The sequence below is a fragment of the Rhinolophus hipposideros genome (genome assembly GCF_964194185.1).
Source record: "Rhinolophus hipposideros genome assembly, chromosome: 6".
NCBI lineage: Eukaryota > Metazoa > Chordata > Mammalia > Chiroptera > Rhinolophidae > Rhinolophus > Rhinolophus hipposideros.
In genome coordinates this window covers 41,645,066-41,659,592 of record NC_138052.1, presented here as the reverse complement: position 1 = coordinate 41,659,592, position 14,527 = coordinate 41,645,066, and the positions used below count along the sequence as shown (strand labels likewise).

Below are 14,527 nucleotides of genomic sequence, written 5' to 3'. Positions count from 1 at the left end.
ATTCTTCCTGAAGTTGACCCAAAACCTCATTGAAGTTTTACCCATTTTAAGCTTTGCTTTAACTAGAGATAAAAAAAAAAGAGTGTTTCATTATTGTGTAATATATTTTCATGATTTCTTGCAAAGACCTGGGATACAACTGGAATAAGGCTTCATTCCTATATCTGCTTTAGAGTGTCATCTAGCTAACCAGTGTCCTTGGATGTTGCTAACTGAACATTTTATCTTACTTGATCTGACTTGATATTTCAACAAAGTTACCCACTGCTTCCTTTTTCATATACTTTCTCATGGTTGACCACCATCTAGTTTTCCTTCTGAGGAGTATATCCTTTTAATTGTCCTTTGCTGGTTCTTCTGTTCAAACTCTAAATGTTAGAAGTTTCTCCCACGGATTGGCCCTTCTTTTTAATCTACACAATCTCCCTAGGTGATTTCATCCAGCTTTATGGTATCTTTAAATACCATTTTGGGGGGAACTCATGTCTTTCTCTCCGGTCACAAAGCTCTCTAAAACACAAGATTCCCGTATCTAACTGCCTACTTGAAATCTCTACTTCAATGTCAGGTAGGCATCTATAAACTGAAGAGGCTAAATGGAGAACTTTTAATTTTGTCCCGCTAAACTTGCATCTCTCCCAGTCTTCCCTTTCAGAGTATATAGCACTACTAATTACTTGGTTGCTAAAACCACAACCCTCTGAGCTATCCTTGATCACTCTCTTTCCCTCAGTTTGAGCTGCTACTAATCCATGAGGACAATAGCTGTTCTCTTGGCAAAGCATATGAGATAGTGTTTGCCACGCGGGTTTAAAGAAGCCTTTCCTGACCATGTGAACCAATGTTGACACCTAGTTGTTTTCCATTCTACCCTACTAGTTTAATTCTCTGAATAGTTTTTATCTCTATCAGATATTTTTCTTGTTGATTATTTCTGGATTTTTTTAAACCTCTACTCCGTGAAACATTTAGTAAAATAGTTGCTGGGTAAATGCTTGCATGTTTGCTCATTCACTCATTGCTACAAACACATATTGAGGACCTTCCCTGTTCTAGGCACTGTGCTAAGGAGATAGTGATGACTAACATGTCATTCTTACCCTCAAGAGTTTCACAGTTTAGTGAGGGAGGGAGCCACAGAAATAAACAATTACAGTACAATATGAAGACTACAATAGTGGAAGCCTACCCAAAGTACAGAAGCAGCTTAGAACAGGATGGGGTTAACTGTAAAGGGGGTGTGGAACTGGTGGCATCCCAGTGGAGGGATGGCTTACTTGGGTCTTAAAAAAGGTGGATGGGATTTTTCAAGTGAACAATGGGAAAAGTGGTGGGATTTCTAGACTGAGATACTAGCATTTACTGAGGGGCACAGTGGTATGCAGTACCTGCGGAATATCTGAGAGCATTTGTTCTCACCGAAGCATGGAATGTGCATGGGGCATGGATGGAGTAGAGCTGGAAAGGCAGGCCATGGACAGTAAGAGCCTGGTTTTTCATACTAGGAAGCTTACACTTCGTCCTGTAGGTAAACTAATGAATTTTAACAGTTTTTAAGCAGGTAAAGGATATGTTTACATTTTAATTTTAAAATGTATTTTTTTAAGCAATAGTATGGAAGAGGGATTTTTAAAGTCAAGGAAACCAGTTAGGAGGGCAGGGATAAGATAACAGATTAATGCCTGAGTGATGCAAACATGTTGGGAATGAAGAAAATATAGAAATGGGGAAAGAAGTCAGAGGTGAAGTCAGTTATGTTTGGTAGTCTGTATGGGCGCAGAATGGTTCAGAGTAGGAATGAAGGTGAGGAGATGACATCAGTGTTTCTGTCTTTGGATACTAAGCTTCTGGGGTGATATTAACCAAAAACAGAGGGTATAGAAATGAGAACAAGTTCATATGGGAATAGTATTCACTTTATTAATATAGTATTGAATGAGATATATAGAGGGTTCTAAAAAAAGTATACACATTTTAAGAAAAGGAAAAAATGTATTAAAATTACGCTGATGTAACCACTTTGAGCACCTCTTGTAATTGCAGAAGTCAAACGTGACTTGTATTCATCTTTTGTATTGGTATATATTGAGTGTTACAATTTTAATACAGTTTTCCTTTCTTAAAATGTGTATAAATTTTTTGGCACTGTTATGTGTGTGTGTAACGTATATATATATATATATATACACACACACACACACATACACACAGTTGACCCTTGAATAATACAAATTTGAACTATTTAGCTCCACTTATACATGGATTTTTTTTTCAGCAAAATGCGTATAGTACCGTAAATGTATTTCCTGTTCCTTGTGATTTTCTTAATAACATTTTCTTTCCCGTAGCTTACTTTATTGTAAGAATACAGTATGTTTAACATTCAAAGGATGTGTTAATCGACTTCTTATGTTATTGGTTAGGCTTTCGGTCAACAGAAGGCTATTGTAGTTAAATATGGAGGGGGGTCAAAAGTTATACACAAATTTCAGCTCTGCAGGAAGTCAGCACCTTTAACCCTTATGTTGTTCATGGGCCAATTATATATATATATATATATATATATATATATATATATATATGTATATATATGTATATATATATGTATATATATACACATACATATATACATATTCATACATATATATACACATACATGAGCTTGACTTTTTATACACACACATATATAAATACATATATATGTATGTATGTATATACTGGGGGTGCCAAAAATATATACACATGACTTGTATTCATCTTTTGTTATCAGTATATATTGAACATCACAATTTTAATACAGTTTTTTCCTTTCTTAAAATGTTTTTTTTGGCACCCTCTGTATATGGAGAGAGAAAAGAAGAGAGAAAGAATGTGTGTGTCATAGGGCCTGGAACTCTTCTTTTTAAAATCAGTGTAGTCTAAAAAAATAAATAAACAAAAAAAAAATAAAATCAGTGTAGTCTTAGACTTCTACAGTTGAAGAATATACAGGAAATCTACCACAGTGTAAAATATATATATAAATCCCAAAGTCTAGTCCTAGTTTTGTCACTAGCTAACTGTATGATTATTGTATTTCTCTGTTTTTGTTTTCTCATTTGTATCATCCTGATGATATTTCCAGAGAAAGTTACCTTGATACTTTAAACCTTTCCTACTTGAACATATGTTCTAGGTCTTAAGTAATTGTTCCTGCACTCAAAGAATAACAGAACTTTAGCTCTTGAAAGGACATCATTTAAACCAATTTTCCACCTTTCTCACCCTTGATGTCAGTTGAGAAAACAGAGGTCCAAAGAGTTTGGCTTTTTGAAGGTAATGCAATAAGTTTATGTTGGAATAAGCGTTGGGACCTTGAACTCCTAGGTTGTAGAACACTATCTTGACTTACCTATGAATATAATGATCTACATTATCCCCAGTTCTGACTCTCCTGTTGTCCTAAAAAGCCATGTAACTTTGGGCACTTGGGGGAGGCAGCTCCGCTGTTGGTTTGTCCTGTCAGAATATAAATCTCTTGAGAATAGGGATGTGCTGAGAAAGGGGGAGAAGAGAAGACCAGTGCCCTCTATCTTTGGTCCTTTGGAGTGTCAGCATGAGTGAAGCTCTTGGTGACATCTCTAGTGACTTGGGGTTGGCTTGAGAAAGACCCTGCCCCTACTCCTTCCTGTGTTCATATTCTTTCACCTAAACTCAAGTTTCAAAACCAGACCCAGATACAGTAATGTGTGATTGTAAAGGAAGAGGGTCAGCTTCAGTTCTGACATATATTTGCACCACCTGGGGTTTTAAACAAACAAAATGAGTGTTCATTGCTGATTCATGTTTTGCTTTTGGTCCCTAGATCCTTTTCTGTTGCAGTCACGTGACATGCACCATGGTGACTTTCATCATTTAATTCATTCTGAGTTCTCCTAAATCCTAAAGCACTTTATAAAAATAAAACCATAGGTCTCATTTTTCTGATGAGGGGAGCAAGGCATAGAGAGGTTTTACAAAGTGATACAACAAATAGAGGAGGAAAAAGAATCCAGGATCTTTTTTTTTTTTCATTCTCCATTAAATGATACTCTCTCTTATGCTTTTCTGTTGTCAAAAGCCCTCTCTACATTCTGTATTGTTAGGTCATCATCTCCTATAGTTTGCACAATACAGTGTATTATGGATTGCTCACAAAGCAGCAGATATGAATTCTTTATAATGGATTTATTCTTTTCAATTTTTTGTCATCTTTGGGCTTAATAGAAACAGTTCAGCATGTTATATTGTGTGATCTGTTCCTAAATAGATAAAAGATTTCTGTGTTTTGAAGGAAACATTTATATTGGTTAATTTGCTGCATTGCCTGCAGGAATGTTAGTTTGTAGGTGGAAAACAACTGTTTCCTGACAAGATTTTCTTTAACTCTGCCAGAAACTCTTATTTTAATAGTAAAATAAAGAGAAGTAATCCATAAACAATTAAAGAGTGGTATCCTCAGGAAAGTTTACCATCCCTCAGACAGAACCTCTAAGATTGTGAGACACAAAGGTATCTTTCCTTACATGAAGAAAGGCTCTTTCTCAATTCCCTTCCCAGCTCATAAGCCACAACACTACGGGTGGAGGGAGCATGCAGATGTGATCACAGACAGTTTCTCCCTGGCTATAAAGTTCCCTAACTGCTCTTTGCAGAACCACTAGTCTAACTATAATAGAAAGAGAATGTGTGCTTTCCTTTAAGAAATTAAAGCCAATGTCCACAATGTGCAAAAGACTGTGAAATTGAAAGTGTGTCCCTGGAGTGGATAAAAAAAAATAATAGTAAGTGGCAACTCAAAAACAGACTACTGGCAAATAATCAATTATCTTCGGAGTTACTATACAAAACTACAGTTCATTTTGCCAGCCTGTTGGGGACACAGTGCCCATGTTGGAAGCAATTAGCTTATATGGGCGAGTTGTTTTCAATCTGCTTCCAGGGTACCTTCATGTAAACATCAACTAGCTTGCGTACTGGTGTGATGCAGTGATAGAACTCATGTAATTGGGTTGCTGAACTAACTACAAAATTGCAAACTCATTCAAAAAGAAATGTGTCACCTGATTCATGTTTGTGGTTATAGTGTTGACTCATAGAGCTTAATTTTTAAACCTGGGGTAACAGTTAAATTTTCCTAAAGATTAAAGACAGGTTGAATAGAGTTTTGCTGGGGCAGCACTATTTTATGAAATTGAGTCGAGTCTGTGTGGCCCACAGATAGATTTAATGCTGGTTTAAGCAGAGGAAAACAGGAAAAGGAATGATGTTTTACTACTGGCTGCTCATATAGATAAAATGAATAGAAATTTAGATTGTTTTGAAAAGACACCTATGATTAATACATGGCATGGGGGAAGTGCCATTTAATGGCTGGCTGGCTGAGGTTTTATGTCAGTAAAATTTTAAGTGAACCATAAAAAATATATATTGGAGTTTAATAAACAATGAACATTTCTGGTAACTTTCCAGAACTGTAGGCCCATAGAAATGATACAAAAGTATTCAACATCTCTGTCACTAAGTAGAGTATCAGGAAGCAGCTTTGAAACCCAGCTGAAGGAGAGACTAAAGGAAGGAAATAATACAGCAGAAAGATCTTCAATTCTCATTGCCATCATTTACTTTTTAAAACCTTACCATCTTCAAAATCTTACCAGACGTTAAGTCCTCTTAATGCAGACTACAAGGGATACATTCCTTCAGTTAAGAAGGCCCACTCCCCTCCTCCAGGTAGTCAGTCCTGATTACACCCAGTCTGTCCCCTACCATACACTGACACTCACTCACGTGCATATAATTACACCCATTTACAGATGGAGGACATATATGCTAATTGCCCAAGGACAAACAACTAATAAATGGCAGGACTGGAGTTTATCAAGTCATGTTTAGTCATTAAAATATCTTTGTTACAACGGATAAATCACTTCATATATAGGACAAAGTATAAACAATCTCTCTTTTTTTTTTTTTACTGATATTTGAAAATCTGAATAGTTTTTCAACAGCCTGCTAACTTATTCAGCCATAATGTACTTATGCATCATCTGTTCTTCAGCAAGTCTCTAAAAAATTTTTTTAATAGTTAAAATATATTCATGATTTATAAAAGGAGGAGGAGGGGGGAATTCAAACAGCACAAAGGAGTATATGGTGAAAATATGTCTACATCCTTCCCTGCCCCATGGTATCCCACCGCGGGGGTACCCATTTTCCCAGTATCCTAAGTTTTCTTCCTAAGTTCAAGATTCCCTGCGTGTAATACCCAATATATACCGATAACAAAAGATAAATACAAGTCCCGTTTGACTTCTGCAATTACAAGACGTGCTCAAAGTGGTTACCATCAGTGTTATGGTAATACAGGTTTTTATCCCTTTCTTAAAAAGTTTATACATTTTTTTGGCACCATGTGCATGTGTGTGCGTGTGTGTGTGTGTGTGTGTATGTGTGTGTGTACACATACACACTCCCCCAATTTTCTGGTTTACATGGATGGTAGCAAACAATACCCACAGTGTTTCTTATTGCTCTTTTTTCACTCCCGCTATTAGCAAAATCTCACTCAGGTCTGACTAGTCCACTAGAGGTGAAATTATTTGCTGTGTTGCAATATGAGAGGCTGCATGAAAATTAAGTCTTGACTTGGCTCTTTCTCAACTTGTAAAGGATATTCTTTCTGTATCTTGCAGGCATTATTAATTGATATGTTGTCAGCACTTCCATAAATATTTCTATGCTGTAGTGATTTCTCTCATTGAAATGTATGCTATGACAATTCAGCACATTTCTCTACCTATTAGATCAGATACCATCAGTGAAGAAAGTGATGCAACTCTTGCTAGGTGCATCAATTCTTTCGTGCCTAAATTACATTATGCTGCATTGAATACTATTATGAAAGTTTGGAATAATATAGCACTACAGAACCACTTAGGCTGCTCCGAGGCCTGGACTGATAAGTCTCTAAAGAGGGAGTTGACTCTTTTTTAAAAATAAGATCAAAACCATAACAAGTTATTTTTCTCATAATCCTTTCTAACAAATGGATTACAATATTCTGCCTCCTTTTCTGGTAATTTTCTTGCTGTCATGAGTTCTGAAGCTTATTTTCCATCTTGGTGTTTTGCTCACATGACTGAAATTGGGATTTAGTACCATGCAAAGTTGTTAGACATACCAGGAGTTTCAGTGACAATCTCTGCTAATTTAGGAGAAGGAAAAAAACAAGTTTCATTTGATTTTTGCTACCCAACAAATGATAACAATCTAAATGTCATTGTAAGAAATGCTTTAAAAATGTTAGCCTACACTTTTTTCCCCCCAATTTTCCCAGAAACCAGTTGATTTCTCCCCCTCCAAAAGTGACCAGAATAGTTCAGGCTACTTCAGATGCTGTTCTGGTACAACTCAAGAAATGAGTTTTTATTATATTACACGTGGGGATTTAATTCAACATCTGGGGATAGCCTAGGTGCATTCCTATGCTCCTCGAAGGCTCTATTTGCCCATGAGTTTCTGGCTCACATCTTCCAATTCAGAAAAGTACGTATCTAGTTCAATTTTGCATATGGAAACACATTTGGTAATGCGCTTAAAAAATGCTTTAAATTTCTAGAAATTTCCTAGAAATTTAGGTTGGCAATTGAGATTACATAGGTATCATTTAGGTTGGCAAATGATGCCTATGACAACAGACCAGTGTACATTCCCAATTTTTCCAGGGGCTCTAACCCCAAATATTTCTTATTAGTTTGTTCTATTCTGATTTTCATCATCTCATTTTCTCAATTTGTTTCTTAAACCTACTTTGGGTTTTTGAACAAATCTATTTAACTTATTTACCATTCTTTCTTTCGATTATTTTTTTGCATGACTATCATAGAATTTCTGGGTATTCAATAGGGGAAAAGAGATTTATGAACTCTAAGTCAGGTACATGGGAGGACTCCTTTGTAGGGAAAGGTTGTGTGGTTGTTTGGACTCCTTCCTGGCTGTGAAAACATCTGTTGGACACAGGATGTTGTTGGGTAAATGTTCAAGAACACTCCCAGCATTGTGCAGTTTAGGCATGAAAGAATCGATGCACCTAGTAAGAGCTGGTTCGCTGTCTTCTCACTGGAGGCAAGTAAGGAAGAGTGAGACACAGAAAGGGAGATGATTCCCCAGCATGGTTGCCATATCCTCAGTGTGCCCGTGTGCCCTGGAGGTCAGACCCTGGAGGTTGCCACAGCTGGGGTCCTAGCATTCAGTCCCACTGTACAGAGGCAAACATCCCCCAAATGACCCTGTGAGATGCCGAGGCAGTTCCTCTACTTTTTATGGAAAAGACTATCTCAGGAACATCTATTCCCCAGAGGACACATTATTCTTCCCAAGAAAGACAGTACCAGGATCATTTATTTATTATAGTTTTTAAAGGTCCTCATGACGATTTTCTATTCTTTCTCCCCTCTTTCCCTTTAATAGCTCCTATAGTGAGTTGCTTCTCAGAGAACCCCTGGAATAAGCTAATAGTATTGTTACTCCCAGCTTTTAAGTTTATATTAAACCTGGAAAATGAGTTCTAACTACAGTTTTCACTTCATTCTGAGGCTTCCAAATCACAAAATTACCATATATATCTAAAATTCATAGAATCTCAAGTTGAATATATTGTGTGTTATATATTCTATTACATATTTGTGAAATCTTTTTACCACATTAGGAGGCATGACCTACTGAAAATGTGTAATAAGAGATTCTATCTCCCTCTTGCCACCACAGTCTAGCCTCTAGCCAAGTAAAAAAACTTATTGCTGGTTATATATAGGCTTCTCTTCATTACACTGATCTTCTCTTCTGTCTTATGTAACTGCTGTAGAATCCTGTTGCATTTTCAGCTCCATTTTGGCAACAAACATGTATGTACACATGTATACACGTACACACACACACACACACACACACATCTGTCTGATATCCTGGTTCTTGACATACTCCAACATTATGCAAGTATATGCCTCTTCTGGCACATTCTATGCACTTTATGCCAACATATGCCAAAATGTCCCATTGGAATTTATCAATGTTTATATTTCCAGGCTAGTCATTTACCATTATGGAACCTGTTGTGTTATCCCTGCTAATTAAATTTGTTGAGAGTGAGGAGGATTCCTAAAGCAGAGTTTGGTGATGGCTTCAAATAAAGCTGAGCAAAAATCAGTGGGATTAGGGGAAAGGTGGTTTTGACATCAAAGCAGTATTAGATTTAATGTCCTTATTGGAAATATATATATATATTTTGGAACTTTCTCTCCCTTCATCATGATAAGGAATGAAAACATTTTTTTTTTTCTCCCACAGTGGGGTCTAGTAAAGCCAGATTCTTTGGGTGGATAAAAGAAAAGTACAGGTTTCTTATTGTTTGCTTTCAGTGAATTGGACTTTTAAAGATGGCCTTCTTTCTGTTTTCCATTTACAGCATATACCTGCTTATCCATATACCTTCAGATCAATAAAAGAGTGGATATTTAAAAGTATCTGTAGTAGCCAACAGCTGGAATCATGCCAGGCCTCTTTACATTTTAAATTCTTCCTGGGCTCTAAAGGTAGATGAGGCCAACTTTCCTTTTGACTCAGCAGGCAAGTTTTACTATGATAAGAGTATTGCTATTTTAAAAAGCAGCTCTCGACAATCTAACTCCAGAAAGCATTCCCACCCTGTGAACCAGCAAGAGGCGCCTGCTTCCTTGTTGATGAAACAGTGGACAATAATACCCGTTAGAAGCAATTTTAATCATTCGGTAGCTAAGCTTCTGATTCCTCAGTAGATTTCTAACCCAAACTCTCACGTCAGATCTGGTGTCCCAGTTTCTCCCATTGAGCAGGTGGAGACAGCCTTATCTTCTCAGGCGTGGCACACAACAAAGTTTGGCTTGATGAGCCCCCAGGACTGGGGTCTGTCTTGGGTGGTTACAGCTAGGGGCTGGATTAGTTCTAAGCACAAGCTTAGTCTTTCCTGTTATGCTTTTATGGGATACCTTCCTATTTTTCTCACTATTTCATTATAATCATAAAAGTTTCACTTCTAATCTAGTTCTGATTTAGGGTGACATGTTACAGTGCTTGCCTTAAAGCTCTGGATATTTAGAACTTTTGATATCCAATAAACTGTTTAAGGTGATTTCTCATTAGCATCAAGAAAAATTTTATGCAGCTCCAAAGTTATCTCCAAGTAGCTCCAAGTCAGCAACCAGGGGGTGATGGTAATTAATTAACTAATAATTAATGAATAACCTTACAGATTTATTTTGTACAGGAATAATCTTGATGAGATATTTTTGTAATTAACACTAGTTATGTATCGGATTACTTGCAAAACAAAAACTGTAACTATGCATTACTATGTGAATCATTTGATTCAGAACAGCGTTTTTTTTCAGCCTTGATCTAATTTGACATCATTGAAAGGGTTGTTATGCAAGGTGTCAAAGAAGCAGTGAACATCTCCTTAGCTCACTCAGGTCCTCCAAAATATTAGTAGGATGTGAAATGTCTCCGCTGCCTGGAATGTTTAGGCATTATCCTTGCAAATATAGATGTGTGTGTGGTGTATGTTTCATTATAGGAGTCATTATAAACGTCAGAGCTTAAACCACATATTTCTCTCTGAGAAACCAAGATATATGTGGGAAAGAGATAGCATCAGCCTCAAGAGTCTGGAATATAAACTGATTTTTCAATACAACATATCAAAACGGATTCATCAGTCTTGAATTATAAAAGTGTGATTACATTTTCAGTGAGGAGGATATGATTTGTGACAAAAGCTGCTGATAGAATTTGATAGGGGAGGCTAAGAACATGGAGGGGATGGTGTGTGTCTGTGTGTGTTTCCAAAGTGTGTACATCATATTTCTAGTGTCAACTGAAAACCTATCATGGGCTGTAAAGCTATTAGCCATGAATTTGTGTTGCACCTGTTACAGTATCACACTGTCTAATAATTAATTGTGATCTTGTCTTCATCATTGGACTATGAGGTTTTTAAAGTTTTCTCTATATCTCTGAAACCTGGCAAAGATTGGTGCTTAATATGTATGAGGTTAGTTAAACAAATGTTTGGGAGCCATTTGGGCTACCAGCTGAGTATCCAAGTCATGGTTTGTCAAGTGTTAGCTACTTCAGATCATGGCGTGAGATACCGTACTTTCTAGTTGAAAACCAGTTCTTAGAGAAGAATAAAGTCTCTTGAGTATGTAGTGTGTGTGTGTGTGTGTGTGTGTAAATATGTACATACATTTTTTTTTTAACACAGGGTATGTTTTAGCATAAAGCCAGATAACAATAGCAGATAAGCTCACCTTGGTTCAACTTCTTTTCCCAGGCTGGAAAGCTGTCTATAATTTATCAGTCTCCTGCTGATACTGTCCTCCTTTGTGAATTAATAAAATATCCCCACTTCTCCATTTACTTCATATTTTTAGGTAAAATGATTTAAATGTGAGGGCCTGTGAATAATAACTGAACATAGAGACGACACATAACCGAGGTTTCGTCTCTGGTCTTTCATTTCCCTGTTTATAAAGCAATCTTAATCCATTTTATGCTAATCTACTTGGAACTGAGAAGTTAAATACAACACTAAGTTACACTGTAACTCATATTACTAAGATTCAAAGTGGGGCAAAGTCCCAACTACCCTAAAGAAGTAGTTATCTAGAGTCCAGCATCAGTGTTCTTGAGGATGAGTGAAATCTTGATTATTAAGTATGTCACAATTTTCATCAATAACATCTTTTCTTAGCTTGACTAATGCTAAGTACTGTGCTAAAATTAAAGCCAAGCAATTGGAGGTTCTTGCCTATAAACATTTACAATTTGACAGGCATTTTGTTATCATTCTGAAATACTCTACCTTTAAATACAAATGATTATAAAATTATTTAAATGTTGCACAGTATCCTGTCCAACATTCAGTAATAGAATCTCCATGATGGTTCTAGAAATGGAATGAAATCAATGATAGGAGGTGGGAATGAAAACAGCAGTTAATGAAATTACATGGGAAAGCTCCTGTTTTGCACTATTCTCCCAATTCCCAAGATTATCAAGACTCTCACCTCTTAGGAATGAGACTTGAGGACACCAGAGCTTTCAGATTCTCTTCATATTCATATTAACTCTTGGCTTCAGTTTAGCAAGACATCTATGTAACTTAAGTCCACAAACATGGACTGCTTAAATAACATTAGACAGACTTTAACAACATCCTGTTGCTTTTCTGTGATTTTCAAAACAAAGAAAAAAAGTGTAAAAATATTCCTAAAATAAATACTAAAAAAAAGGAAAGAAAGTAAAATCTCCTGAAAAGTAAAATTCTGCTGCACAAATCTATTGTACCTTTTGGACTGACTTCCATCTTACAGATAGAGATTCATCGGTGAAAGAGAGGAGTTCCTTTGAATGGACTGAGATCACATAAATATTTTAAAATCGCATACTTAAAATAGATAACTTTCTGAAACAAAACATTAGTAATGATATTTTAAAATATTAATACTAATGCCTTAAAGAAATCAATAAATCACAAAATAAACTGAAACCATAATTTGGTTCTGGAAAAAATTGATAATGTTATTGTCACACAATTTTATCTATAACGAAAGCAGAAATATATGAAGCTTTAAATAAAGCAAAATATTGCCTTCAATTTTATATCCAAAATTTAGGTCTAAGGCACAGACAATTAGTATTTCTGGTACTATAGTAACTGGTCAATTTCTACATACACTGTTCAGTGTACGTTTTACTAAAGTCATTTCCTCCAACTTCTAATTTTTTAACCCATATAACATAATTGAGTTTGTATGGGAGCCAGTGAAAATTACTCAGCAAATAAAGAAACTTTTGAGACATTGTAGATTATAGAGTTATGGAACTTCAAACGGTGTTTGTGAAGCCTAAAAGATTGGGAATAATTCATACTTTTCTTCTTTAACAAGGAAAAGTACATAAACTTCTTTAGCAGAGCAAATGCTACCTAACTGAAGCAAGGATTTTAACTGCATAAATATTTAAATTGAGATATTATGTTATTGCCTAAATTTGGGTAAACATACATTGCTTGCAGTAATTTCAAAGTAGTCAATTTATCTAATTTTTGATAAAATATATGTTAAAACAATGTAGAAAAACTTATCCCTAATTATTTTCTAGTAATTTTTAACATATTCATTTGGTAGAAGTGTGAGTGTGTGTGTGTGTGTGTGTGTGTGTGTGTGTGTGTGTGTGTGTGTTAATGGATCTTTTCTTGTCAACTAACTCTCTTTTGTGGAATTCTCTAAATCGCCTGACACTAAGTGATATAAATTTTTAAATATAGGCAGAAAAGCTGTTATTTTTTTTTTACTTAGCTTGTACTGTGTAATGGAATTTGTGACAGGATTATTTGCTACAATGTTATTTTGTGTCTTGATTAGTGTTCTTTGAAAAGGACGCCAAAATATGTGTACGAAAGGTGCTTTATGAGATGTGAATGGAGGGGCAAATGACCTTCATTCAAACATAGCCAAGTAGTCATTACCCAAGTTTTAAGCAATCTGAATTGCCTAACTGGAGGTATGACAACAATAATTGCAGATCTCCTTAACGGATATCTGGACACATTTTGATCAGTGACTACCTTAAGTTCACTCTGAAAGAAGTAATTACTGCAAGGTGTAAGTTTGGCTTGAATTAAGTCCTTTAAAATTGGCATTTTGGAAACTTCTTGGGCAACCCTAGCCGGCTGAATGTCTTAAAGCTAACGATGGTCTAGTGCTGTGCTTCATAAATATGTTTGCCTATGATGCCATGACTTGCTATCAGACGTCTTTTATCTCCTAAATAGAGTGACTGGAGCTTGAGGCACTGCCCATCTCATAGCTGTTTGAGTCATACAGAGTATTAACATGTATACTTTCTTAACGAAGGTTAGCTCTCATTTTTGAAAGCATAACATTTTGCATTACATATGAAACATAAAACTTGGCAGAATATTTAAGGTCCCCTTACCAGTCAACCCCACGGCTCTGTCACTCCTCAGCCACAATCCATGTCTCCAAATCAATTATTTTCAAAAGTACTTGAACAGTAGAACTTTTTTGTTTTCAAATGAAGTCAAACCCAGAACCTCAAACTGTAAGATGGATAAAAGCAATGTGAGGACAGTGCTAAGTTTTTAGCATTTGCCAGAAAATACATAATTGCAATAAGACATCTTTTTGGAGTTGGTGCAGACCCTTGCGTTCCAAGCTGAGCCCAGTTAGAAAATCACCAGGCTGTGCACAGAGCTTTTTAGAGCAGAAATTATTCCTTTATTTCCTGTCACAGTGTTACAAGGAATTCAGTAGCTACCTAAAAACTTCATCATCTAGAATCTAGTTCTCCACCTACCCCAAATGTCAAATTTTATGTTAGAAGGCACATGCCTTTTTTTAATAGGAAAGCCTGCAAGGTCTTAGTTAGAAGCCATCTTCCCTGT

General features: G+C 36.1%; 1 protein-coding gene across 2 annotated transcripts in view; it reads left to right on the top strand.

The window, feature by feature from the left end:
• Positions 1-14,527, top strand: part of FIGN (fidgetin, microtubule severing factor) — a 123,601-nt gene that overhangs the window by 65,937 nt on the left and 43,137 nt on the right. The window lies entirely within an intron of this gene.